The 23480-nt window shown below is 44.1% G+C and overlaps 1 long non-coding RNA gene across 2 annotated transcripts in view; it reads left to right on the top strand.

Annotated features, from left to right (window-relative positions):
- The window catches only part of LOC147574980 (uncharacterized), a 91520-nt gene that overhangs the window by 11073 nt on the left and 56967 nt on the right, over positions 1 to 23480 (top strand). Inside the window, exon 1 of one of the 2 annotated variants that reach the window (XR_015243334.1) lies at positions 5927 to 6108. The exons of the other annotated variant lie outside the window; for it this stretch is intronic. This is a non-coding gene — a long non-coding RNA (uncharacterized LOC147574980). Of the gene's footprint in view, positions 1 to 5926; positions 6109 to 23480 lie in introns of those variants that run through there. 2 annotated transcript variants of the gene reach the window in all.

Here is a 23480-nt window from a genome sequence, read left to right as displayed (position 1 = left end):
GACTGGCGTGAGGTGATACCTGAGTGTGGTTTTGATTTGTATTTCCCTGATAAGGAGCGACGCTGAACATCTTTTCATGTGCCTGTTGACCATCCGGATGTCTTCTTTAAATTTTTTTTTTTTCAACGTTTATTTATTTTTGGGACAGAGAGAGACAGAGCATGAACGGGCGAGGGGCAGAGAGAGAGGGAGACACAGAATCGGAAGCAGGCTCCAGGCTCTGAGCCATCAGCCCAGAGCCCGACGCGGGGCTCGAACTCACGGACCGCGAGATCGTGACCTGGCTGAAGTCGGACGCTTAACCGACTGCGCCACCCAGGCGCCCCTGGATGTCTTCTTTAGAGAAGTGTCTATTCATGTTTTCTGCCCATTTCTTCACTGGGTTATTTGCTTTTCGGGTGTGGAGTTTGGTGAGCTCTTTATAGATTTTGGATACTAGCCCTTTGTCTGATATGTCATTTGCAAATATCTTTTCCCATTCCGTTGGTTGCCTTTTAGTTTTGTTGGTTGTTTCCTTTGCTGTGCAGAAGCTTTTTATCTTCATAAGGTCCCAGTAATTCACTTTTGCTTTTAATTCCCTTGCCTTTGGGGATATGTCGAGGAAGAGATTGCTACGGCTGAGGTCAGAGAGGTCCTTTCCTGCTTTCTCCTCTAAGGTTTTGATGGTTTCCTGTCTCACATTCAGGTCCTTTATCCATTTTGAGTTTATTTTTGTGAATGGTGTGAGAAAGTGGTCTAGTTTCAACCTTCTGCATGTTGCTGTCCAGTTCTCCCAGCACCATTTGTTAAAGAGACTGTCTTTTTTCCATTGGATGTTCTTTCCTGCTTTGTCAAAGATGAGTTGGCCATACGTTTGTGGGTCTAGTTCTGGGGTTTCTATTCTATTCCATTGGTCTATGTGTCTGTTTTTGTGCCAATACCATGCTGTCTTGATGATGACAGCTTTGTAGTAGAGGCTAAAGTCTGGGATTGTGATGCCTCCTGCTTTGGTCTTCTTATTCAAAATTACTTTGGCTATTCGGGGCCTTTTGTGGTTCCATATGAATTTTAGGATTGCTTGTTCTAGTTTCGAGAAGAATGCTGGTGCAATTTTGATTGGGATTGCATTGAATGTGTAGATAGCTTTGGGTAGTATTGACATTTTGACAATATTTATTCTTCCAATCCATGAGCAGGGAATGTCTTTCCATTTCTTTAAATCTTCTTCAATTACCTTCATAAGCTTTCTATAGTTTTCAGCATACAGATCCTTTACATCTTTGGTTAGATTTATTCCTAGGTATTTTATGCTTCTTGGTGCAATTGTGAATGGGATCAGTTTCTTTATTTGCCTTTCTGTTGCTTCATTGTTAGTGTATAAGAATGCAACTGATTTCTGTACATTGATTTTGTATCCTGCAACTTTGCTGAATTCATGTATCAGTTCTAGCAGACTTCTGGTGGAGTCTATCGGATTTTCCATGTATAATATCATGTCATCTGCAAAAAGCGAAAGCTTGACTTCATCTTTGCCAATTTTGATGCCTTTGATTTCCTTTTGTTGTCTGATTGCTGATGCTAGAACTTCCAGCACTATGTTAAACAACAGCGGTGAGAGTGGGCATCCCTGTCGTGTTCCTGATCTCAGGGAAAAAGCTCTCAGTTTTTCCCCGTTGAGGATGATGTTAGCTGTGGGCTTTTCATAAATGGCTTTTATGATCTTTAAGTATGTTCCTTCTATCCCGACTTTCTCAAGGGTTTTTATTAAGAAAGGGTGCTGGAGGGGCGCCTGGGTGGCTCAGTCGGTTAAGCGTCCGACTTCAGCTCAGGTCACGATCTCGCGGTCCGTGAGTTCGAGCCCCGCATCGGGCTCTGGGCTGATGGCTCAGAGCCTGGAGCCTGCTTCCGATTCTGTGTCTCCCTCTCTCTCTGCCCCTCCCCTGTTCATGCTCTGTTTCTCTCTGTCCCAAAAAATAAATAAACGTTAAAAAAATTAAAAAAAAAAAAAGGGTGCTGGATTTTGTCAAAGGCCTTTTCTGCATCGATTGTCAGGATCATATGGTTTTTCTCTTTTTTTTGGTTAATGTGATGTATCACGTTGATTGATTTGCGAATGTTGAACCAGCCCTGCATCCCAGGAATGAATCCCACTTGATCATGGTGAATAATTCTTTTTATATGCCGTTGAATTCGATTTGCTAGTATCTTATTGAGAATTTTTGCATCCATATTCATCAGGGATATTGGCCTGTAGTTCTCTTTTTTTACGGGGTCTCTGTCTGGTTTAGGAATCAAAGTAATACTGGCTTCATAGAATGAGTCTGGAAGTTTTCCTTCCCTTTCTATTTCTTGGAATAGCTTGAGAAGGATAGGTATTATCTCTGCTTTAAACGTCTGGTAGAACTCCCCTGGGAAGCCATCTGGTCCTGGACTCTTATTTGTTGGGAGATTTTTGATAACCGATTCAATTTCTTCGCTGGTGATGGGTCTGTTCAAGCTTTCTATTTCCTCCTGATTGAGTTTTGGAAGAGTGTGGGTGTTCAGGAATTTGTCCATTTCTTCCAGGTTGTCCAATTTGTTGGCATATAATTTTTCATAGTATTCCCTGATAATTGTTTGTATCTCTGAGGGATTGGTTGTAATAATTCCATTTTCATTCATGATTTTATCTATTTGGGTCATCTCCCTTTTCTTTTTGAGAAGCCTGGCTAGAGGTTTGTCAATTTTGTTTATTTTTTCAAAAAACCAACTCTTGGTTTCGTTGATCTGCTCTACAGTTTTTTTAGATTCTATATTGTTTATTTCTGCTCTGATCTTTATTATTTCTCTTCTTCTGCTGGGTTTAGGTTGCCTTTGCTGTTCTGCTTCTATTTCCTTTAGGTGTGCTGTTAGATTTTGTATTTGGGATTTTTCTTGTTTCTTGAGATAGGCCTGGATTGCAATGTATTTTCCTCTCAGGACTGCCTTCGCTGCGTCCCAAAGCGTTTGGATTGTTGTATTTTCATTTTCGTTTGTTTCCATATATTTTTTAATTTCTTCTCTAATTGCCTGGTTGACCCACTCATTCGTTAGTAGGGTGTTCTTTAACCTCCATGCTTTTGGGGGTTTTCCAGACTTTTTCTGTGGTTGATTTCAAGCTTCATAGCATTGTGGTCTGAAAGTATGCATGGTATGATTTCAATTCTGGTAAACTTATGAAGGGCTGTTTTGTGACCCAGTATATGATCTATCTTGGAGAATGTTCCATGTGCACTCGAGAAGAAAGTATATTCTGTTGCTTTGGGATGCAGAGTTCTAAATATATCTGTCAAGTCCATCTGATCCAATGTCTCATTCAGGGCCCTTGTTTCTTTATTGACCGTGTGTCTAGATGATCTATCCATTTCTGTAAGTGGGGTGTTAAAGTCCCCTGCAATTACCACATTCTTCTCAATAAGGTTGCTTATGTTTATGAGTAATTGTTTTATATATTTGGGCGCTCCGGTATTCGGCGCATAGACATTTATAATTGTTAGCTCTTCCTGATGGATAGACCCTGTCACTATTATATAATGTCCTTCTTCATCTCTTGTTACAGCCTTTAATTTAAAGTCTAGTTTGTCTGATATAAGGATGGCTACTCCAGCTTTCTTTTGGCTTCCAGTAGCATGATAACTAGATCTCCATCCCCTCACTCTCAATCTAAAGGTGTCCTCAGGTCTAAAATGAGTCTCTTGTAGACAGCAAATAGATGGGTCTTGTTTTTTTATCCATTCTGATACCCTATGTCTTTTGGTTGGCGCATTTAATCCATTTACATTCAGTGTTATTATAGAAAGATATGGGTTTAGAGTCATTGTGATGTCTGTATGTTTTATGCTTGTAGTGATGTCTCTGGTACTTTGTCTCACAGGGTCCCCCTTAGGATCTCTTGTAGGGCTGGTTTAGTGGTGACAAATTCCTTCAGTTTTTGTTTGTTTGGGAAGACCTTTATCTCTCCTTCTATTCTAAATGACTTGCTGGATAAAGGATTCTTGGCTGCATATTTTTTCTGTCTAGCACACTGAAAATCTCGTGCCAATTCTTTCTGGCCTGCCAAGTTTCAAAAGAGAGATCAGTCACGAGTCTTATAGGTCTCCCTTTATATGTGAGGGCACGTTTACCCCTTGCTGCTTTCAGAATTTTCTCTTTATCCTTGTATTTTGCCAGTTTCACTATGATATGTCGTGCAGAAGATCGATTCAAGTTCCGTCTGAAGGGAGTTCTCTGTGCCTCTTGGATTTCAATGCCTTTTTCCTTCCCCACTTCAGGGAAGTTCTCAGCTATTATTTCTTCAAGTACCCCTTCAGCACCTTTCCCTCTCTCTTCCTCCTCTGGGATACCAATTATGCGTATATTATTTCTTTTTAGTGTATCACTTAGTTCTCTAATTTTCCCCTCATACTCCTGGATTTTTTTATCTCTCTTTTTCTCAGCTTCCTCTTTTTCCATAACTTTATCTTCTAGTTCACCTATTCTCTCCTCTGCCTCTTCAATCCGAGCCGTGGTGGTTTCCATTTTGTTATGCCTTTCGTTTAAAGCGTTTTTCAGCTCCTCGTGACTGTTCTTTAGTCCCTTGATCTCTGTAGCAAGAGATTCTCTGCTGTCAGCTATACTGTTTTCAAGCCCAGCGATTAATTTTATGACTATTATTCTAAATTCACTTTCTGTTATATTATTTAAATCCTTTTTGATCAGCTCATTAGCTGTTGTTATTTCCTGGAGATTCTTCTGAGGGGAATTCTTCCGCTTGGTCATTTTGGATAGTCCCTGGCGTGGTGAGGACCTGCAGGGCACTTCCCCTGTGCTGTGGTGTATAACTGGAGTTGGTGGGCGGAGCCGCAGTCAGACCTGATGTCTGCCCCCAGCCCACCGCTGGGGCCACAGTCAGACTGGTGTGTGCCTTCTCTTCCCCTCTCCTAGGGGCGGGATTCACTGTGGGGTGGGGTGGCCTGTCTGGGCTACTTGCACACTGCCAGGCTTGTGATGCTGGGGATCTGGTGTCTTAGCTGGGGTGGGTAGGCAAGGTGCACAGGGGCAGGAGGGGCAGGCTTAGCTTGCTTCTCCTTAGGTGATCCACTTCAGGAGGGGCCCTGTGACAGCAGGAGGGAGTCAGATCCGCTGCCAGAGGTTTGGCTCCGCAGAAGCGCAGAGTTGGGTGTTTGCGCGGAGCGAGCAAGTTCCCTGGCAGGAACTGGTTCCCTTTGGGATTTTGGCTGGGGGATGGGCGGGGGAGATGGCGCTGGCGAGCGCCTTTGTTCCCCACCAAACTGAGCTCTGTCGTCAGGGGGCTCAGCAGCTCTCCTCCCCTTTGTCCTCCAGCCTTCCCGCTTTCTGAGCAGAGCTGTTAACTTATGACCTCCCAGACGCTAAGTCGTGCTTGCTGTCGGAACACAGTCCGTCAGGCCCCTCCGCTTTTTGCAAGCCAGACTCGGGGGCTCTGCTTGGCCGGCGAGCCACCCCTCCGCCCCGGCTCCCTCCCGCCAGTCCGTGGAGCGCGCACCGCCTCGCCGCCCTTCCTACCCTCTTCCGTGGGCCTCTCGTCTGCGCTTGGCTCCGGCGACTCCCTTCTGCTAATCCTCTGGCGGTTTTCTGGGTTATTTAAGCAGGTGTAGGTGGAATCTAAGTGATCAGCAGGACACGCGGTGAGCCCAGCACCCTCCTACGCCGCCATCTTCCTCCTATCTCGAGCATTGATACTTCTTAAATGTCCCCCAGGTGATCTGATGGCCAGAGTTGAGCACCTCTAAGATGGAAGACAGACATGGTGACCTGTATCAGCTGTTGTGAGGAGCCCCTGATCTTACTAATGAACTTAGCTGGGAGGAGGAGCAGTATTTGTCTTGGTTTAGGCAACAATGGGAAGAGTTTCAAAAGCTCCCCATCTCTGAGCGGTTTCAAGTTCTTGGCAGATGGTAGAAAGGAAGAAGCAAAGCACAGATGTATTAACTCATTCACCGCGCCGGGCACTGCGTTCGGTATGCGATGTCACAGAGTCACCACCACCCTGGGAATGTTCTGCCTGTGTCACAGCAAGGAGACCTGGACTCGGAGAAGGCAGATGACCTGCCTAGTGTGGCGTGCTTGTGGGAGGAGGGACTAATGCTAGAGGTGAGTACCGTCCGCACATCCCATCCTTGTGGCGTTATAACGTGCAGAGTGGTGACCTTCCGGAGCCTGGGCCCAGGACGGTGGCATCCAGCAGGTGCTCCACAAAGATTTGCCAGAGGAAGGACAGGAAACAGCACTTACTGAGCGCCCCCGTGTGCTGTGCTGTTTGTACGCTCTCACCTCATCTGAGTTTGGTAGCATTACCTGATGGTACAGACAGCTGGAGAGGGTAAATAACTTTCTCAATATGCTTCAGCAAAAACAAGGAAAAAAAAAAGACAAAGCTAACTCTTCCTAAGGATTAGTAAAGGTCAGACAGCTCGTGCGTGGCTGGATCAGAGATTCCCAACCCAGGTTTCTCCGACTCCAGAGTTCACGCTTCCCCTCCCCGCACTCCACTCCCTGACACATTCAGGACTTTGCTGGGCATCCTCCTGGAGGCACTGACACGAGCTCACGGACACTTCCTCTTTTTCCACGTGACGGGGGTCTGTCGGAAAGGGGGCTGTGGCTGCACTTCAAGTGCCGCCCACGCTCTCGGCTGTGTGGAGCCCCGGAGTCCCGGGTCCAGAGTGGAGTCTTAGGACAGAAGCAGCGTGTGCTGGTACGGAACCCTGTGCCCTGGGTAGGCTGCCCTTCTTAGGGTTACGTAACCAAAACTCGGAAGCTCGAAAAAGCTCCCTTGGCTCCACACAATTTCCAAGTCCAGACCAGACCCAGAGGGGGATTCCCTCTCGAATGCCAAGTATAAGTTCTGAGTGAGTATGAACTGAGCATGTCTGGGGACAAGAGGTAGGGGTGATGGTGGCTGTTGAGCTGAGGCTTTAGCACTCCCAGAGATGAGGAACTTCCCCCAGTAGAAGCTGGCTCAGAGGACAAGCGTGCTCCGTGCTCCCCTTCTGCCCGCTAGAGGCTCGCCTGGACTTTGAGTGAGGCTGCAGGCACCAGGGGGGTTTTCCCTAGGAAGCCAGAATAACCAAGGCTTGCAAAGTTAAAAATAAGAGCTTAGATGTGGAAGGCATAGCTCAGCCCTCCAACTGAGTGATTCATAGCATGGAGGTGGGGCTGGCTCTGCCCTTTCATTTTCAGCTTCCTTCAAGAGGTTCCGAGGGAGATGTCTCTTCTCTGAATTGAAAGCAGGAAAAGAGTATCTGAATTATCTTCGTCTTTTGTCCTGTGGTACAAGCCCAACCATAAGACGGAGGCCTATTTTATAAATGACAGCTCCCCTCACTAGCAGAAGGGGCTGCTGTCATTTAAATCATGGCACTTGTGACCGTTGGGAAGCACACAAATGTTGTGGCTATGGCACCAACTTCCGAGCTGATGTTTTCTGAGTTCAACCCTGACTCCATGCCCCATGCTGGGTAACATTGGGCAAATCCCTTTACCTCTCTGAGCCTCAGCTTCTTCACCTGCAAGACAGAAGCCATAACAATAGAAGCTAAAATGTATTGAGTGCTTCAATGTTGCCAGGCACTTTGAGTGTTAGGAGGGATTCAAACTCAGCCGTGCAGCCTCCTTACCAAACCATCCCCCCACCCCCCCGCCCATGGTCCTAGTGTGTCAAAGCAGCTGTCGGCGGCTTCGATGGCTGACGTGGCATTTGTATTTCAGAGCTGTTGTTTAACTTTTGCTCAGTGAGGCAGACCCAATAGGAATGATGTTCCCCTTTTAAAATGAAGAAATGATGCTCAGAGAGTTTGAGTGGCTTTTCCGAAATGGCAAAGATGGGTCTGAGCCCAAGGCATAATCACAGTGCTAATGTGCCAGGCGGGTGCCTTCCAGATGTCTCCATAGAGTAGTGGTTCTCAACCAGGGGTGATTTTCCCCTCCGGGGACATGTGGCAATGCCCAGAGATGGTTTGGTTCTCACAACGAGGGAAGGAGGAACTATTGTTTCTGGTGTGGAGACTACTGGACTCTTAAACCTCCTGCAAGGCTCAAGACAGCCCCCACAACAAGGAATGAACCTGCTGTCGAAGGTCACTAAGGCCAAAGCTGATACAGACTAAAGCAGTAAGTCAAAGTGTTTCTATTTTACAGCTGATAAAGCTGAGGCTTAGAGGTTAAGTAACTTCCCCAGGGTCACATGGATAGGACATGGTAAAGAGGGCGTAAAAGCCAGACAGTTTGAATTTATACCTGGCTTGGTAACCACAAGTGCTTACAAACATTATTTATTTTTTAAGTAAAGTATTTGATAAACACAAAAATATATATCTGTAAGTATGAAAGCTAATGATATAAGGAACCATTTTAAAAAAACAACATTGATTGGGGCACTTGGGTGGCTCAGTCAGTTAAGCGTCCAACTTTGACTCAGGTCACGATCTCACCGTTCGTGAGTTCGAGCCCTGCGTCGGTCTCTGTACAGACAACTCAGACCCTGGAGCCTGCTTCAGATTCTGTGTCTCCCCCTCTCTCGGTGGCCTACCCTCGCTTGCACTCTGTCTCTCTTTCTCTGTCAAAAAAAAAACCCCAAAAAAACCCCCAGAAACATTAAAAAAAGTAAATAAGACGTTAAAAAAAAACATTAATTGTAATCCTCACCACAACTCTGCTGAAAGATAAATATTATTGTCCTTTCTTTACAAATGAGGAAAGTGAGGCATGGAGAGTATAAGTCACCATCCGAGGCCACACAACACATGACGCCATTTTAGGCGATTAATATTTGCTTGAGTGGCTTATATTAGCATGCTTCAAAATCTACAGATATCAGAGCAACATAGTCATCAAAGAACTGAAAAACACCTGCTACAAATACAAAAGGAAATATTTATATAGATATGATTGACATCAGGAAAAACTACGTTTAAAATCTGGGAAATTGTGTCCTATCCCACTACACCTTCTTTAAAAGAAGAAAGGGATAAGAAGAGAGGAGGAAGAGGGGGAAGAGAGCTCGTGGAGGCCTGAGATGAATTGCAACGTAAGCTGAAATTCTATCCATGATGTTCTCAACTCATAATGCCAAAAGAAGTTAGATGAAAATAATAAAGCTACAGAATTCTGATCATACGGGAATTTTTTTCTAATCTAAAATCATTCATGTCTGAGTGAGCAATCCCAGAACATGAACGGTAGTTTTTATGACAAAGGACACGGACCACAGTGGCCCCACTTCCTTTTGTCTGACAGAACCCTGACCTGCTTTGCGGTCATCGGAGACACAACTGGCCTTCATGTAGGGGTGGGGCCTTCACTAGAAGAGAAGAAGACAGAATTTCTCCTCCAAAGCCCATTAGTTCCCTTTCCACAGGCCCCATAGAGTGGGAAGGCAGGACTGGGTGTAGCCTTTGCCTGGGAGGCTGTCAGATTGAGATGACCAAGAAAAAGTGAGGGGGCAGTGGGAGGAAATAAGTTTGGAATGAAACTTTGTGTTAGGGGAGGACCACAGAGATGTCAGGAAGTTTCACATTTTGACCTGATCAGTTCATTACAGTAGGAAGGAAGAGGGGTTGTAGGCACCAGATAAAGCTGAGTGTTCTCCGTTCAAATAGAACCAGAGTCCTGAGTATACACTGAATCTTCCAGGGAAATTTAAGCATGACTCTGGTATCATGGAGGGTAGAGTATGTCCAGCGGGGACCCAACAGGTCTAGAAACGTGACCAATAAGCAAAGCATGCCAAAATCCACGGGGTGGTGAGAAGTAATGTTCCTGAATGTCACTAACAACCTAACTCAGAGGGCAGTATAGTGTGTCTACAAAAAAGTTATTTCCCTTTCCTTTCTCATGGAGGGTGGCCAAGGCAATAGTGGAAAGAAAAATTATTACTTGAAATATCGTCAATGAAAAGCAAACAAAAATGTGATTCAAATCTATCCCTCAGTGATTTGGAAAAGAAATAATAAACCAGATGGCGTCTGAAATAACAGTGGAAACAAAATAAGTAAACATTAGTATCAGTAAACTAGATGAAAAACTGGTGCATATATTGTGGAGGCTGGACTTGGTAAGTCCCAGATCTACAGGATAGACCTTCAGGCTGGAGACCCAGGGAAGAGTTGCAGTTCAAAGTCAAAGGCTAGCTACTGAAAGAATTCATTCTCGCTCTGGGGAGGTCAGTGTTTGTTCTATTAAGGCCTTCAATTAATTGGATGAGGCCCACCCATATTACAGAGGGTAATTTGCTTTGCTCAGAAGTCCACTGATTTATGCTAATGAATTCCAAAGCTCACTTTTACAGAAACATCCAGGATAATGTCTCGACCAAATACCTGAACACGATGCCCCAGCCAATCTGACACATAAAGCAAACCATCACAACTAATTTATGGCAGTAGTCTTTGTGTAGTGCTTTGTAATTTCAGTGCAAATTTTTAGACTTTATTTATTCTTTCTTTTAATCCACTCCATACATTTTTTTGTGGATTAGCAAATTGAGGTCGAAATGCTGAGTAACCCCCCAGACACAACTAGGAAGCATCTTGACCAGGTTCTCTGACCCATTTCACAGTGGTGCCAACACAGCCAGACTCCAGAGCTGTGCCCCTTCCCTGGGGTCAGACTTGCCCTTGAAAATAATAATCCAAAAAGAAAGACTGATGTGAACCTATCAGCCAAAAGAATTTATTATTGTGGGTGCTGAAGAGGAGGGCATAGGACTGAGGAATACCTCTCATATTCTTCGTTTGTAATGTTACCTATGAGCAATGGTCTTACTAATACCCTCTTTTCCTTATTAGAGAAGATCTGGTCCAACCTTGAAGGTATTTTCTTTAAAACAGATGTCTTTTTAGGGGCACCTGGGTAGCTTCATCAGTTAAGCATCTGACTTGATTTCAGCTCAGGTCATGATCTCCTGGTTCATGAGATCAAGCCCCACGTTGGACTCTGCACTCTTAGTGTGGGAGCCTGCTTGGGATTCTCTCTCTCCCTTTCTCTCTGCCCCTCCCCTGCTCACTCTCTCTCTCTCTCTCTCTCTCTCTCTCCAAATAAAAAAAAAATAAAGTTAAAAAAACCAGATGTCCTTTTAAAAATCAGTTTCATACAAGAAGCTTTTATATATTCATTCCAGTGACTATTTGTTCAGTGTCCCTCATATGCCAAGGAAGAAGGTAAATCCCCAGTAGTAAAGCACTGGACACCAGACACAAAAGTGTGCATGCTGTATGATTCCATTTAGATGAAGTTCAAGAACAGGTAGAACTAAACTCAGAATAGTGAGTACCTTTGGTGGGAACTATTGACAGGCCGGAGACACACAGGAGGCTTCTGGGTGTTGGAAATGGTCCGTATCTTGATCAGAGTAGTTGTTAACACGGATGTATATGTAAGCGAAAAATCACCGAACTTGTACACCTGAGATTTGTGAGCTTTGTTGCCTGTATGTTATATCTAAATTGTATTAATTTTTAATGTTTATTTATTTTTGAGAGAGAGACACAGAGTGCGAGCGAGGGAGGGGCAGAGAGAGAGGGAGACACAGAATCTGAAGCAGGCTCCAGGCTCGGAGCTGTCAGCACAGCTTTTTAAATTTTAAAAAGAAATGTTATCCTAGAAGAAAAACAGAAGAATAGTTGGGGCAGGGGGACAAAAAAAAAAAAATGAGCATCGGGAAGTGCTCATTTCCAGCATTGCGCTGGTAAGTGGAACCATGAGCAAAATAAGAACATAACAGGGACACAGGGGTGGCTTAGTTGGTTGAGCGTCCAGCTTTGGCTCAGGTCATGATCTCACGATTCAGAAGTTCGTGCCCCACATCGGGCTGTCTGCCATCAGCACCAAAGCTGCCAGGGCAGAGCCTGCTCAGATCCTCTGTCCCCTTCTCTCTCTGCCCCTCCCCCACACGTGCTCTCTCCCTCTCTCTCTCTCTCTCTCTCTCTCTGTCTGTCTCTCTTCTTTCTCTTTAAAAAATAAATAAACATTAAAAGGTGGGGGGGGGACATACCAGGTGGACATTTGTGGCAGAGTCAAGGGAGGCAGCAAGACCATAGGACTAGCACCTTTTTCAGTAGAAGCTTGCAGAGCAAAGCCCAACTCCGGGATGGGATGGAAGGAAGAAAGGAAGTTGGGAAATTCTGCTTAACACAATGAAATCACAAATATGCTATCTCCCGAACATCTTGGGGAAGGGGTGAATGCAAAGCCCCACATTTTCTTAGGAGATTTACAAGTCAAAGAATGAAGTGAAACATGACCTATTGTACTAGCAAGGTTTGGAAAAGCGAAACTGCTTTTTACTCTAAAGCATGATTTCCAAAAATCTGGAGCCATCACGTGTGGATGAGTCGGTCGTATCTCCTGTGGGATCCTCGAGGAAATGGTATGTGGTCTGGTGGTGGGCCAAAGGAGTTACCTAACATTTTGGTAGAAAGTTCTGGTATGATGAAACCTCCTGGGTGAATGTTTTATGTCCCTGACCATGAAGACCCTTCCAGGGTAGGTGCAGATTTCTCTTTACATCCAGGAATAAAAGCTCTATAGAGTGGCATTGTTCTCTTCCTAGCCCATGCTCCCCAGAGACTGTTCTCAGATGACAAACAAACAAACAGCTGCAGGCATGGATTTCTGGATTTTTTGATGGTTTCTAAGAATTGCTTGGGGATTTGGTGAAAAGAGAATTCTCCCGAATAGAATCATCTTGGATTTTCCAATTACATGCTCTAATTGCAACAAAGACCCAGGGCTCTAAGTCAGTCTGCAGCCTGTGTGCTTGACTCATTGGAACCAGAGGGAGCTGGCCAAGACCAGTGTGGCCCGCGGCCTGGCAATTGCCTTTGATTGGACTCTGCTGCCAGACTGAGTGTGAAGGAGCTGGGCCATGTCCCCCAATGATTTTGACTAAGAATTCCCCACTTCGTTTCTGAAGAAGCATGTTCTGAGCCATTGTGGCCGCTGAGTTGAGGGGCTAGCGGGGACTTCACTGGGCTTCTTACAAGCAATGCTTGTGGGGCGGGATCCATCCTGGTGGAAGATTCCTGGAGGCCAAACCCTCCTGGTAAGGAATGTGCCAGCTGCCAACCATCCTCTAACCACCATCACAGCCTAGGGGCAGTGACCATATCTCCAAAATCTGAGACATATGAGTGTAAGAGGAGCATAGTGATCTGGGCAGGATTAATCTAGCAGTCATCTTGCCAAATGTTTATTACTCTTCCAGAATGGTCTCTGTTCCTTCACCTTTTAGCCACTTCCCTTCTCCTCCTCCTCCTCCTCCTCCTCCTCCTCCTCCTCCTCCTCCTCTTCTCTCTACTTTTCTGTCTCTCTCCTGTGTGTTCAATCATAACCTTTATTTCCCTTCTCTTCTAAACTTTCTAAATCTTGACATTTTAGCTGAGGACTTCCTTTTAGATATGGAAATTGATTTCAAGGAAAAACTAAGAAAAATCCTTGACACTATAAAACACTGGAACAGGGGAAATGAACGCTCAAGTGATCACGTGGTGAGCCATGCAACGTGACATCATTTCCGTTCAGCCATATCTATTGCCTCTGCCAGGCATTGCGCCAGATGCTTCAGAAGATCAAGGTGGGACGGAAGGATACAAAATGGATGGACTGATAATAGCCAGCGCTTAACAAGCATTCTCTTCATGTCACTTTCTGTGCTAAGCTTTTTCTATTTATTCGCTCATTTAATCCTTTCAAAACTTTATGAGGAGGGCTCTGTTGGCCCTCTATTACAGAAGGGGAACCTGAGGCTTAGAAGTTAAATAACTTGACAGGAATGACCAGCTAGTTAGTGGGGAGGCTGTCTGATCCCAGAGCACTAAGCTGTGCGCAGAGCCCTTCATTCACATTGTCTTACTCTGTTGTCACAACTAACTTGCAAAGTAGGCTGTGTCATCCCTGTTTCAGAGATGATGAAACCGAGTCAGAAAGGTTAAGTAGCTTATCTAATATCCCACAGCTAACCAGTGACATGAAAATTTGAACACAAGCTTGTTTATCTCCAGAGTGTACGTTCTTTCCACCAAGTCATGTGGCCACAGTCTCCAAAATTAAGGATCCCTTCATTTACTAAGAATATTAAGACATATAAATAGCTATGGAGCGTCTTCAGGGAAACAAGGTGTGGAGGAAGAGAGGCCATCTCTGGTTGAAGGTAAAGAAAGGCCTCCTGGGGAGGGAAGCACTGAGAGGGGCTGAGAGGGATTAAAAACCATGGCCCAACAACTGCTCCACATCTCCAAGCAGCAATGATGGCCTTAGCTTGGCTTGCTGCTTGCTGTGTGGGGGTCTTAGTTCTCTCTCTCTCTCTCTCTCTCTCTCTCTCTCTCTCTATCTTTTGGTTCTGAAATCTTCTGGCAGAAATCTTTGGCAGAAGGATATCCAAATAGAAAAAGTAGAAGGAATTATTATGGAATGGTTATAGTTTTCCAAGAATATTACACAATGTTTTGCATACTATCAAAAAACCCACCTCTGATTAGTAATAATGACTACTTCGAGCTCTGGTGGCATCTTTCACCCAAACGCCTACCTCACAATCAAGGCAGCCTCATCATCAATAAGGAGACTGCCTCCCTGTCCTGATTGCTATCTTAAAGTGGGGAAATGTTTCCAGGGCAGCCAAGATGGGATCTGTAAGTGGGTCACTAAGCCTCATAGAGAGGAGTCCCAGGATCCTCCCTCCCTCTCTGAGCTTGCTTTCTTGGCCCCCAGAAGTGGCACATTTGTGTTGAGTGCCCGCTTTGGGTCAGGAACTGTGCTGAGGCTGGGAGATGTGATGGCCTCCGTGGAAATGAGGCAGAGGTGCTGCTATACCAGAAATGCCTCCAAATCTCTGCTCACGGTGAGGTCCTCCTGTCTGTTGCATAATGCAAATCTTACATAACTCGCCTTTGAGCAACCTAGAATCTTGCTTCAAATCAAAGGTTTCACAACTGCATAGTTGATTTCCAGCATCCCATATTACTTATATACTTAGTCTAATTATCAGAGACTAGAAGAGAAACCAGGTCAACTCCAAGAATTTGAGAAAACAATAATCAGTTCTTACGAACTCACTAAATGGGCCAAGTCCTGGGATTTGAAGCCAGGTCTGTTGGTGGAGTGGAGAGAGGGTGAGAATCAGGGCTGTCTTCACAGAGGGATTCTTGAATTAGGTTTTAAAGGCTTAACAGAAATGTATAGGCAGACAGAGGTGAAATAGTCCCTCCACACAAAGTGAAAACATGTGCAAAAGTATGGGGGTATGAAACCGATGAGTTCATGAAACTATGGTAGTTTGGCATAACAAACTGGTGAGATCTACTATATCCTTTTAGTACAGGAGGATTCCTGCAAGCTCACTGAAAACTCTGGAACATCTGAGATACTCTCCAAGAGTCTGTTGGCATGAGAATGCCATAGCCTCTTGGAGGAAAATGCATAGCTGACCTTCCTCACTGGCTCACGTCTCCAGGACTATCAGGATTAAAATGCTAGTTTGCAGAGATAACGAATGTTCTTCAAGTGGGTCCTCACTCGAGCCTGGGATTCATCTTGGAATATAAGACCCAAGAGAAATTGGCCTCCGATTGGAATGCACTGGTTGACTACTGGTGAGGGGTACCAGTTTCTGAGAATGATATACACTTGTGTTTCTAAATGCTTTCCCCTCAATCCTTGAAATGGAGAGGGAGTGAGTCAACTGAGAAGGAGAGCAAGTGGGAGCCACAGTGGATGTGAAGCACTACCGACAGAGCTCATGGGCTCTTTGGAAAAGCCATTCCCAAGCTTTCTCCCTGCGCCATGGTCTGTGCTGCTGTTCTCAGAAGAAAGTCGCAGTCCTTGGATCTGCTCCTAATTAGGTCAAGGCTTTATTTACAAACCCTTCCAGTGATGGGATGTCATTCTAATGCCTGTGAAATGTGTTGACGTCACTGCTGTAGTATCTCAGTCCAGAACACCAGCCCCAAAGGCACCACATGGCAGAGGCTGTCGTAGCTGGTGTTTTCTCATTAATAATAATGAAAGTACTCCATAGTAACCAACACGTGGGTATCACTTTGCCCTGAAACAAGCCATTTTCATATATAAGATTTCCTTTATCACCTATTACATAAGCCTCAGGTAAGCATCTCTAACGATAACTCTAGTTTACAAATGGGGAAATTTAGCTTCGAAGAGATGATACAGATTGCACGGTGTTGTACAGATAGTGAAGGACAACGCAAAGATTTGGGGGCCAGCTCTTTATGGCTCCAAAGCCCATTGCCTTTTCAATGTGTTTGCTATCGAAGCCTTTTGAGGCTCCATAAACCAATACACTTAAGTCCTAATGCTCCTAAATGTCCTGTAGTTAGGCTGTCCTTTTACTCAAATGCAACCATTCAGTTTGGGGTGGGAGAGAAGTACGGCAACCTTGTGTACTCAGTGACCAGGCACCAAGCCACATGCATGCTGAATATGTCTGGATACTCACAGCAACCTCCCTTGAAAGTTGCCTGTCTCGGGAAGGGGCGATTGCGTTTTTCTTGTTCACCACTATATCCCCAGCACAGTGCCTGACACTTGGAAGACATTCAGTTGAACTGAGATGCTCATCTTTATCCCCATTTCTTAAAGGAGCCCGAGACTCTGAGGAGCTAGCCAGCACACTTGAGATTATAGGGCCTGTGAGTAGCAGAGCAGGAGCTCAGACATAGGCTGCTGGTGGCCACAGATCCCAGTCTGTCCTCTGCCTGGAGCTGAAGCTGCCCGGCAGCCTTTCCAGCTACCAACTCTTTCTCTGAACTAAAGAGAGTTAATGAAATTGCCCTTGCATTTATTTGCCCAACTTGGATATCCAAAGGGGGTGTGTATGTTACATGCACACGTGCTTGTACATGCTTGGGTGTTCGGGGAGGATTTATAGAGTATATAGCAGTCCTTTCTACTTCATTTGCTTTTAGTCAGGAGACTCTAAATTTCTGAGAATCCATTGCTAGGAGCATTTCTAGGAGACTGCTCATTTTGCCAAGTTTCTAGATAAAACATTCTGCACGTTCTTTCATTCTTGCTGGGATATTTACCTTAGATTTAATTAAGACTATCTTATGTTTCTTTTCCTTTTTCTACAAACTAGACCATCCTTGAATGCCAAGCAAAGTTAATCTTAGTGCACGAAAGACCCAGCTCACTAGGATTGCCATGTGAAAAACACAAATTTTACCACAGTGATGGGTCTTTCATCCTTGGGGGTAAGAACTGGGGTGGGGGGGTTGCCTCCTTCATCTCAGAGGCCGCAGACATCTATGATTAACTATACAAAAGTGCCAGTTTGATGATAAAAGCTGTACTTAACATTGATTCCTCTGCTATAGCAGGAGTCTGGGGGGTGCAGCATTTTTTTTTTTTTAATGGAAGCTTTTGTTAACATCAGATATCTAATTAACTTAGGTTTTAAAACGACTGAGGTGCTGTGTCCTCAAGAGAGATGGTTATCAGAATAGTTTCATCTCACACAATTACGCTACACCTACTCTAGAAGAAAGAATTAAAATGTTTCTTTCCTAAAGAAAGCCAATGTATTGAATAACAGGGAAGCATTCTGTGGTGGGATCCCTGTCCATGCAGTTGAGGCTAGATCAACTTACTAACAAGCATAATCGTCATATCCAGAGTTCGCCTCAGGAAATGCCTTCCAGAATTAAAAAAACAAAAACAAAAACAAAAAAACACAGCGTCTGTGCCCACAAGGATGATTTGGCTCCCCCGACGATGAAAGGCTCCAGCTGCTCTGCACTTATAATCAAACTGACTCCCCCCCTAGCCTCCCCCTGCTCATCCATCACACGGTAATAACAGAGTTGCTGTGGCTGCCGATCTCCAAAATGGTGTTTAGGGCATCAAATGCTTCCACTACCACCTCCTTGCATGATGACTCCCAAGTGTGTGTCTTCAACCCAGGTCTTCCTCTCCCATTCCCCTAGACTCCGAATCAAGCTCCTCAGCTGCTGTTGGACATGGAGACTTGCTACCAGTACTCTCCAAGACAGTGTCTCCAAAACCAAGCTCACTCTCTTCCCCTCTTCGCCTCCCAGCACAAACGCACTCCTTCGCTCAGATTCCCCGCCTTACCAGCCCCACTATCCTGACAGTCGCTCACGACCCTTATTTTAAGGGTTAACATTATTATTTTTTGGTAGACTTTATGTTTGAGAACAGTTTTGGATTTACAGAAAAATTGGGAAGATAGTGCAGAGAGTGCTTATATACCCCATAGTTAGTTTCCTTGTGAGCATTTTATATTAGTGTGGTTCATTTGTTACATGTCATAAACCAGTATTGGTACATTGTTAACTAAAGTCCATACCTTATTCAGATTTTACCTCAAATATCCATTTTTAGGCCATTTGGGTGGCTCAGTTGGTTAAGCATCTGACTCTTGATTTCAGCTCAGGTCATGATTTTGTGAGATTGATCCCTGCATCAGGCTCTGCACTTACAATGTGGAGTCTGCTTGGGATTCTCTCTCTCCCTCTTTCTCTACCTCTTCCCCACTCTCTCTCTCTCCCTCTCTCTCTCTCTCTCTCTCTCTCTTGCCCTCTCCCTTTCAAGTAAATAAATGCTAAAAAATAAAATAAAATAAAATAAAATAAAATAAAATATCCATTTTCTGTCCAGGACCCCATCTAGGACACCACATTACATTTTGTAATCATGTCTCATTAGTTTCCTCTCGGCTGTGAATCCCTCAGGCTTTCTTTGTTTTTAATTAGCTTAATAGGTTAGACTACTGGTGGTCAGGTATATTCTATAATATCCTACTGAAATTTGCTGATGTTTTCTCATACTAAAATGGGGTTATAGGTTATTAGGATAAACACTACAGAAGTTAAGTACTGACATTATTTGTAAAGCATTGTTTGGACATTGGGCAGGGTTGGTCACTGCCTTCGTTTAATAGAGGAAAGGTTAATAGTAATTCTGATATTGCAGTTATTAAACCGAATCATAGTTGTTGTTTTTTTCCTCTTCCCTTCTAGTCTGTAAACTCTTTGAGGGTAGAGACTGAGCCTGATTCATCTCTTTATCTTCAGAATCTAGCACTGGGCATGAGCCCAAGTCTATGACTGAGACTTGAAAAATGGGCTTGAGAAATGTTTGAAGCTTTGGTTCATTGCCTCATCTGTAAAGTGGGATAATAGAATATATTTCTAAGGATTTTTTATGATGAAATTAAAATATTAAAATCCTCTGCACGGGGCCTTGCACACAGAACAAGTACTCAAATATGTTACCTGTTACCACTTCTATCACCGTCATTAGGATCTATGTGTTATGCAAGATACACTGGAGACCCAAAGACTTCACTATGTTCTGCTCCATATCCAAAGTTGTAAATTTAGTGATTCAATGGGAACGGAAGGGCCAAGCTCAGCTTTACGCTTTATAGAATTCTCTTCTGTAAAATTCATGCTGCATTTGGTGCACTCTGATAGGACTACTTTGACAAGACTCCTTAACAATGGTCCAGATCCAAAAGAAACATAAGGCATCTACTATCAAGGCCTTATGAATTGACTGCCACTAATAATACAAGGCAGCATTTGATGAGAAGCCAACCAGAGGCAGTGTGGATGTGGGAAGTTCTGAGAAGGGGCTGTGTCTGTGTGGGCTCTATTGTTACAAAGACCTGATAAGTGGGCATGGAAGGATGGGTCACATTTTGATAGGCAGAGAAAAAGGCTATAAAGTCATAAGCAGGGATCTGGAAAGAGTGAGTACACAAAAATTCAGTGCCTGAGAGGACCCCTACCTGCCTGGCCCCAGGATTTAGGCCGACAAGAGTAGGAGGTGACATTGGACAGGACATTAGAGCAAGATAACAGGATGGGGGTGGCTTGAAAGCTGGCCTGTAGAGTAAAGGAGAGACACTTATATTTTTGAGCAAGAAATAAATGGGTAAAGATGGAATTTTCAGGAAGTAGCTATGCCTGCAGTGGGCATGACTAGCTGGAGAGGGAAAGACTAGTGGTGAAAAGATTAAGTTCATTCATTCATTTATTGATCCATTGGTCACATATGTACTTGGCAGATACTTACCGAGCTCCTTTCAGACTCTGGGCATATGCAGGCATATAGGTCTTAGTCCCTGCCCTCAAGGGTCTTATAGACTAGAGAGAAGGGGAGATTAAAGAAGTCTCTGCTCTTCACCAGACTAGATCACAGCAAAGCCAGAGAGAAAAGATGGGAATAACATGTGGGAGATAGATAGATCAATGGATAAATTAGATAACGTATCTCTTATAAAAGCAAATGAAACAAGTTATGGTTCAAGAAGTAGGAGGAGAATCTAAGAGGACAGAGGTTTAAGAAGGGAGTAATCAGTGATGTCAAACACTACTGGTACAAGATACAGAACTTGCCCAGGGACAATGACACCTAACAGCAACAATGACAATAAACAACAACGATGACAACAACAATAATACCACTTTTAAACAATTGCTGTGTTCCAGAACCTGAAACCATTCTTTTTTTTTAATGTTTATTTATTTATTTTTTGAGAGAGAGAGAGAGCAAGCGAGGGCGAGCACAGAGCCCAATGCAGGGCTCGAACTCATGAACCATGAGATCACAACCTGGACCGAGATCAAGAGTGGGACACTCAACCAACTGAGCCACCTCGGCTCCTCAGAACCTGAAACTATTCTAACGCACTTCATATATGTTTTCTCATTTTTCTTTGTGCCTAATGCAGCATAAGGTACACAGTACTTCTCAATAAATGACTTATATTCTAGGCCAAACTTGAGCACTCTTAGGAATCTGGCTGTTTGAATAATATGGCTGGTGCTGGAATGTCAGAAATGGGGTTTATAGGTTGATAGAGTAGTAGCTTCTTTCCTTTGGTCACACTGTCTGGGTTAAATCATTGGTTTACTCCTAAATGGTAAAATCTGGTCTGATAACATACCTTCCCTTTGTCCTGTATGAGAATGCATTTCTTACTATGTGGGGTTGGGTGGAGCCCAGAATGTTCTTCAACCTAAACTCTCTGGCAAATAGGACCACTGAGTAATAGCCTGGACCTTTTGGGAGATCAGTTATTCTTTTCCTAAAGCATTGATGTTCCAAAGCACATTCTAAAAAAAGAGAGCGTGTGTTCTGAGCATAGACTCGATTCAGACAAGGAATCTGGGGAGGTGGGCAGATGGAGATGGACTGTACTTTCAAGAAAAGTGGTTGATGGCCTTGTTCTCTCCATGGCATCTCAGAACTGCTTGATATTCATCTAGCAACTGATCATATTTTAGAACAACAGGAGATTTCTGCTGAGTAACTGTTTGTCTGGGGAACCAAGTCTCTCTCAGAATGCAAGGGGTGACATCATATCAAAAAAAATTATTATCATTGGTGTGCCTTCCATTTAGGCTAGGACTCACTAACTGTCAACTGCATGCAGTGGCTTTCCACATATATATGAGTTGCCCATCCAACAATCTCTTTATAAAGAGCTTTCAGAGATACAGTGGAGTGCATTATAAAGTTACAGAATACAAATAAGAAAAACAAACACGTTTTTAAAACTCAACATGTTTAAAGGGAGAAGAGGAATTCGGGTGCTAAAATAAACCTTAGCAAGCATCTCCTTTAAGCCAGCAAGCCTACATCCTGCTCATAAGGCCTGCTCTAATAAAAGACAGGCCTATAATGCCCTCTGCATCATGGACTTAGTTCTAAACTCTTCTTGCCCTGATGTTCACTGCACTTCTGGAGGGCATAGAGCAAGACATAGGTATTTGTTAGGGTGGAAGATTTCGCCCACAATCACTCATGTAGGGAATCCAGGATTCAAACCTTGTTCTTCCATCTGCTCCCAATTTCTTCCTGTCCATCTGGTGGCCTTCCAAAGGCTGACATTGACCCCATGATCAATTAAAAGTTACAGGCAAAATCAGGTTCCTTCAGAAAGCATGAACCAGTCTGGAAGAAAGAAGTGGGACAGCGATTGTGAGAATAAAGGGCTAGGTGACAGGAATCAACATTAGTGGGTAGCTTAGTTATGATAAAGAAGAAAAAAAAAAACCAGTCACTACAGTTACCTGCCTTGTCCTTTCCAAGACCCTTTTGCTCTTTACCCTGTGTTTCCTGTAAGTACATCCTCTTGTACATGGTATTTTGAAATCACATGTCTACCAAGTACATGATTTAAGTTTTGCTTTTCAAATATGTATGAGGACTTGTGTTATATAGGAAAGCTGGTCAGAGGCCATGCCTGTGGTGGCAGTAAAGCAAGCCCGGTGGGTTGTTCTGTCCCAGCTATTGCAACATTTAACTTCACAATTCGTAAAATATTTCAATACTGGAGGGAGGGAGATGTGAGGATGGGCTGCTGCACAGGGGAGAGAATGGAATCCTATGTGGTCAGGAAGAAGCCAGATAGCCCCCACGGTGCTGCCCTCAGGGCATAAAGGGGGCTCCAGGGTTTGGCCACCTGCTCCCAGGGAGAATGCATCACAGGTGAGATATGTGCCTTGTTCAACCTGGACCTGGCCTCATTTACTTTTAATTCTGTGTCTCCATGAAAACTTCCAGTGAATGGTAGAGATGGAATGGGAATGGAGTCCCATCAGCAGCAGGTCCTAATGGATGGGAATCCCAAATCCTTTTAACTTGCTTGGTAGTACTGTGGGATTTCCATAACTACACACACACACACACACACACACACACACACACACATTTTCCTGAACTTTACCCCTCTGTCTAAAATCCATTGTTCCTGAAATCATAGCAGATTTGTCAACATTTGACTTGGGATGGATGGGAAGAAAAATAAAGCAGGGTACAGTAATTCAATTTGACAAAACTCAATGTTTATTCAACTTAGCTCAAATGTTTGTTTAGCACCCTACTAGACCATGGTGTGGGGAACCAGACAGGGTTTCTGCCCCAAAGAATCCCAACCAAATCGGTACACTCCAGGCTCATGTTTCTTTCAGGGCAGCACTCACGTGACCAGGCTTAGTTTCACCTCGTGGGCTTATGAAAATTCAATTCTTTGGCCACCTGCTGGCTTACCAAATTATTTAGTGTGGTAGGACCCAGGAATCTGTGTTCTTAAAAAGCCATCACAGGTGACTCTGACACATTGTAACTTTGAGATTATCTGCCTTACTTTGGCTCCTAACCAACTATGGTGTTTTATTTCTGGACCTGAAACACAAGAACTTAGTGGCCCACCTGGAGATGGGGGCCACCACACCACATTTGCAGCACACATTTCTTGAGCCTCTAACATGCAGGAAATTGCAACTGACTTCACCTGGGACTCTGGAACAAAAATATCTTGGCCCAACCAAAAGCTCTTCTTGGCCCATATGTCACAAGAACAAACCATAGAGAAAAAGATACAACCATAACTTGAGAAGTATAGTGGAATTCAGTGCCCAGACTTTAAGTTCAAATGTACACATTAGACTGGCTCCCTTCCACCACCTGGTCCC

Source organism: Puma concolor, chromosome D4 (genome assembly GCF_028749965.1).
Source record: "Puma concolor isolate L17-30 chromosome D4, mPumCon1.1.hap2, whole genome shotgun sequence".
NCBI lineage: Eukaryota > Metazoa > Chordata > Mammalia > Carnivora > Felidae > Puma > Puma concolor.
The sequence above is the reverse complement of the archived record's forward strand: the minus strand, read 5'-3'. Positions and strand labels throughout refer to the sequence as shown.